The sequence below is a fragment of the Neltuma alba genome, unplaced genomic scaffold (assembly GCF_004799145.2).
Source record: "Neltuma alba isolate B1F8T4 unplaced genomic scaffold, ASM479914v2 tig00012192_pilon, whole genome shotgun sequence".
NCBI classification, from domain to species: Eukaryota; Viridiplantae; Streptophyta; class Magnoliopsida; order Fabales; family Fabaceae; genus Neltuma; species Neltuma alba.
Genome location: NW_021636732.1, coordinates 751,346 through 756,155, shown reverse-complemented (window position 1 = coordinate 756,155; position 4,810 = coordinate 751,346). Strand labels below are relative to the sequence as shown.

At 36.1% G+C, this 4,810-nt stretch overlaps 1 long non-coding RNA gene across 2 annotated transcripts; it reads left to right on the top strand.

Moving 5' to 3' along the window:
* The first annotated feature begins 430 nt into the window (after positions 1-430).
* Positions 431-4,659, top strand: LOC114724545 (uncharacterized). 2 transcript variants are annotated; one of them, XR_003738327.1, is made up of 4 exons: positions 431-566; positions 1,268-1,337; positions 2,943-4,064; positions 4,548-4,659. It is a non-coding gene; the product is annotated as an uncharacterized LOC114724545 (long non-coding RNA). The 2 variants fall into 2 exon arrangements; XR_003738326.1 differs by lacking the exon at positions 431-566 and adding an exon at positions 698-779.
* The last annotated feature ends 151 nt before the right edge of the window (positions 4,660-4,810 follow it).

Here is a 4,810-nt window from a genome sequence, read left to right as displayed (position 1 = left end):
TGTCGGTTCATGAGGCCAATGGATGACGGAATAAACCTGCTTTCCGATCACTATTACTGTAACTGGTGTCAATATGTTGTATCAATCGTTTTTGTTAATAATGTTTTGAACATTAGTATTACATATGAATATGTGGTAAATGCACACTATTGGCATCTCAATATTTGTTTCTCGATTTTCTTTCTTGGCCCCTCCACCTCTGCTCACCCTTCTCGATTCTTAGGTATTGAAAGGAATAAAAATAATCGACATTTCACTATGGAGATGTTATCTTGTGCTTGGAAGCTATGCTCCGAGGACTTTTCCACCCATATATATTCTTTGAAACCGTATAAATATAACAGAGGCATTCTTAAATATCCACTCGGATTGCTTTCCTTGTAAACATGAATGAATGACCATCTTTTTATCTCTACTGGTATTATGTTAAACATTTCAGCTTGTTTTTCATCTTGGCTTTGTAGGAGATATTACATCCGTCTCATTAGAAAGGTTAATGACAAGAAAGGGGTAGAGGGTCAGAGAAGAGACTAGAAAAGCTTTTGATTTTATGTTCAACTACACTGGTAAATGTTTTCCCTCAATCTCATCGCCCCGTTTCTTATAGGTCATTATATAACAGCTTTGGTTTTACTTTTTACTTTTTGAGATGTTTGTTTGGTGCAGAGGCCAACGTGAGAGAGTTAATTGATCTAAACTTGGTCGAGATTTAGTGAGGGGCTTCTGCGAAACTGGATGTCCTAAAGTTTACTGGCCTAGAATGTCTTGGCAATTAGCATGTATACATAAAGACAGAAGCAGATTATGTTTTGGCTTAGAAGCACTTCATAATTGTTTTTTTGCTGATCATATTTGAATAACCTAATTTTCTTATATGTTGTTTAATTTTTTTGGGCATTATTTGGTGGACCTAGCAATGGTATATTTCAAATTTGTTTCAACTAGTTAAAGTCACCCTGCCAAATATGTGCATGGGAACTGAAAGTAGTCTTCAGTTACGTTTTACATGTATTTAGAGCTTTCTGCTAGTAGCCTTCTCCTGTAAGATGTGTTGCTGGAAGATTTCTGTTATTTGAAGTCCTTATTTATTGTTATAAATGTTTTCCTAAGATAATGTCCTCTTTCCGTAATACTGTTTACGGATATTAAGGTTTGAAAATATACTTGGGGCAAAGGAAGGGGAAAAGATATCCGTGGTCTATATTCAGAATAACAAAATGGTGCTTTCTTCCCACTAACTTAACCAATTCCAATTATTTACTGACAGAAGCAGACATAGAATCTGGCCCTGTATGGATGGAGTACATAGCCTTTTCAAAGGGTAGAGGCTCTCCCTGGTATGTGGTCCTTTTCTTTCATTATTTTAGTATATTTTTCAAAATGCATTTACTATTGCCTCCACATCTCACCTTTTAATTGCAACCTTAACCTTTTTTTTTTTTTTTAAAAGGACTTTGTATAAGCATCCTCAAAGTCCTGCTGCAAAGAAGAAAAAGTGTTGTTTTGTACTATGAAATTATATGGCTATAAAAGTGTGGATGTGACCTGCAGAATCAAATTTTTTCTGATGTCTTTATAGTGGCGTTTTCTTGATCGTATTTTTTCTGATGTCCTTAAGAGTTTCATTTTCTTTATTGTAGTTTATCGTTACCTTTTGTCTTGATAAGGACCCAAAGGTGCCACAATTTTCTCCTTTCTTTATGCGATAATTACTCGAGGTCAATTCTATTTTATTTTTATACCGTAGGTCATGAGATTATATTATCTACAGAATCATGTGCCTGGTGGTTATTTCTATTCATTCTGCTTCCCTACATTTGCCGACAAATTTTGCATGTTTATGCGTGCATGGTTAGATATGTAATTCTATGTAATTTTATAACTTGGAATTGTGTGTGTATGCTGAAAGAATGAGCAAGGAGATGTCTGTTATTAATTTGCAATTGATGTTCCACAAAAGTTGGTGCTGGTCTTCCCTATTAGTCTGAGAATGCATGTTCACACCATCAACACCCTTCTCGCCCTTGTTGTGTCATTCATGGGGTCCACTCAATGTAAAATTGTTCTGATTTTTAACAGCTGATAATGCCAAAAAGATATACTGTTGGCAAATAGACTTTGAACCACTGCATGATAACTGCTCAATTATTTAGATAGCGAACAATGTTTTTGAAGCAGGACTAAAGCGATTCATGCATGAACCTTTTTACATTCTAGAGTGAGTTCTTCGACCGGCTCAACAATCCTTTTCCTATTGCACTTTGTTGATTACTCTTATGTTTTGTGGCAACTAGTTTGTTATATTATTAGCGCTATCATTTGAAAAAGGACATCCTGTAAGGACTTTCCTCCACCCTCTTCTATCTTTGGGCACGGCCCCTAAGTGTCCCCTTTGTGCCATATGCTGCAACGCATTCTAGTTAGTCCGTGCCTTGGTGGTTTGTTTATTTGATTTCTCTTTGGTGAGTGACAGCACATGGTAAGTGCACAAGATTCTTTTTTTTTTTGTGGGTAGTGACCGCTATTTGTCGGTAATGATTGCTTTTATATGGAGATTTTTAATTAGTTAGTTTTCTTTGTTGTAGTAGGGTCTGTCGTAATACATTTTGCTGGTACTTGTACAGGCTTTTTTGGCCATGTGTGCTGATGTCTTGGGTGTTAAACTGTGCAGTCTCAAAATTGTTTTCTGAAGTGTTGCTAGAATTATAGGAACATCACTGGTTGTTTTGTCTACATGAATCATGGATTTATTATACATGACCTGGTAAATCTTGAGCTCTTCATATGGCAACCAAAGTTGCTTAAAACATCCAGCAATGTTGGTGTCTGTTTAAGGTGCTTACAAAATGAAATACCTCAAGATCCTTTACTTCTTGTTGCTTTATGTTTTTGTTGAATCTTTCTGAAAAATTTATTACTGCTACTGTTCTGATTTTATACAGTGATCGACTGTGGTGATTGATGTTCTTGATAATTTAGCTATGGAGATTTCTTGGCACGTTTGAATGATGAGCAAAATATACGGGCTTTGTTTGAACGGGCTTTAAGTTCACTTACATCTGATGAATCAGTTGAGATATGCCTGGCACCAACTTTTTCTCTTGCTCTTTTGTGAAATTTACCAACAATGGAGGAAACCAAGCATGTGCATATTGTGTTCCCTATCCCCCCCAGAAAAAACAAGAAGAACATTTCTCATGCACTAATAAATGCTTATGTTGTGTTTGCCCCCTTACCAGAAGTAAGTATTTTTCTAAATAAATGCTGTAAATGTTTACTCCATTCTAGGCCTGATTGGTAAAGAATCTAAGAATTATAGGTAATGTGGGACCTAAAAAAACACTACTGCTGTGCGATAAAATGCTCAAGTGTTGTTTTGGCTCCTGTGGAAATAATTGTTTTCCTTAAGAAATACTGCTTACTGTGCACTCCATTTAATGCCTAATGGCTTTGGTGCTTACCATTTCTTTGGCGAATGTTTGAAGATGAAGACCTCCAAATCATGGGATATGGAGATTCCACTGGGGAATGTATTTGAGGCTTGATTGAAGTTTCTCTAACGTTGGGATTTTGTTAAATTACTTTTTTTAATGACTATTTGTATGACTATCTTCATTAAATTGATACGTGGTATAGGTGAGGCTGCCTAGTGGAGGGTCTTTATTGTCGAAAATTTTGGTATGAATTTAATGATCACGTGATCAAGGGTCTCTTTGTTGCTGGCAACCATTCGATAGCCACATGTATAAAAACTTTTGCATTTTTCTTTTTGCAACACTTGTGAGCAATATGGGACCTTGTTATTTAGGAAGGCATGACATTTTCCATATTCTTGTCAGTTTGACGCGTTGTTCTTTTTCACTTGTAATTTATGCTATTATCTAGCTTTGTATGGCTATCAGGTGTTGCTTACAGACTTCAATGTGATTGTGGTTGTAGCATACCTGCAATTCCAATGTGGCTGTTAAATATTTCTATCTGCAGGTCTGGAAAAAGTTCACCCAGTTTGAGCAAAGTTACGGAGACCTTGCGAGCATGTTGATGGTGAGCACATTAGCTTTTGGGTACGTACATATCATGTCACAATTAGGTTTTTATCAAATTTCTACTTTTCCACGATATTTTTGATTTCTTCTTGTACACTTGGCGGTTGGTTGGCTTTTTGGGGAATAGTATGTTTGTCGAAAATCCACTACTAGGATACATTATGACTTTGTAAAGAGAGGGCTGAAGATCACCTGAAGCTGATTTTTAAACTAAGTCCAATGGCCTTATGCTTCATTATTGTAAAGTAAATCCATGTATTCAAAGCAAAGTTTTCTCCTATATATTCCGCAATAATAGTTGGAAACAAGATCTTGCGGGATGGCAAGAAAATGTAAACTAGTCATGAAGTTTAAGCCGGTCGCCATCCGCTTTGATTTACTAGATATTTTGTTATTTCCATCGTTATCTAGTATGTCTACTTTATTTTATTACCCTGCTATTGGAGGCTGTGTAGGTCTCTGTGAAAAAGTTTATTGATTTGCATTTGAGTATTATGGTAGGTTGAAGAAAGAAGAAAAGAAGCACTCTCTGGACCAGGTGAAGATGGAACATCAGCAGTAGAGAGCTCTCTGCGGGATGTTGTATCACGGTATGGTTTCATGGAGCTTTGGCCACGCTCTAAGGATCTTGATCATTTAGCTCGGGAGGAGGTACTAGCTATTTTTATTTTATTTTTTAAAACACAGTTTTAACCCTTCATGGATAAGATTTATATTTTGTTTGTTTTACAAACTTTTAAGATTCTAAAACGACATGAATAATA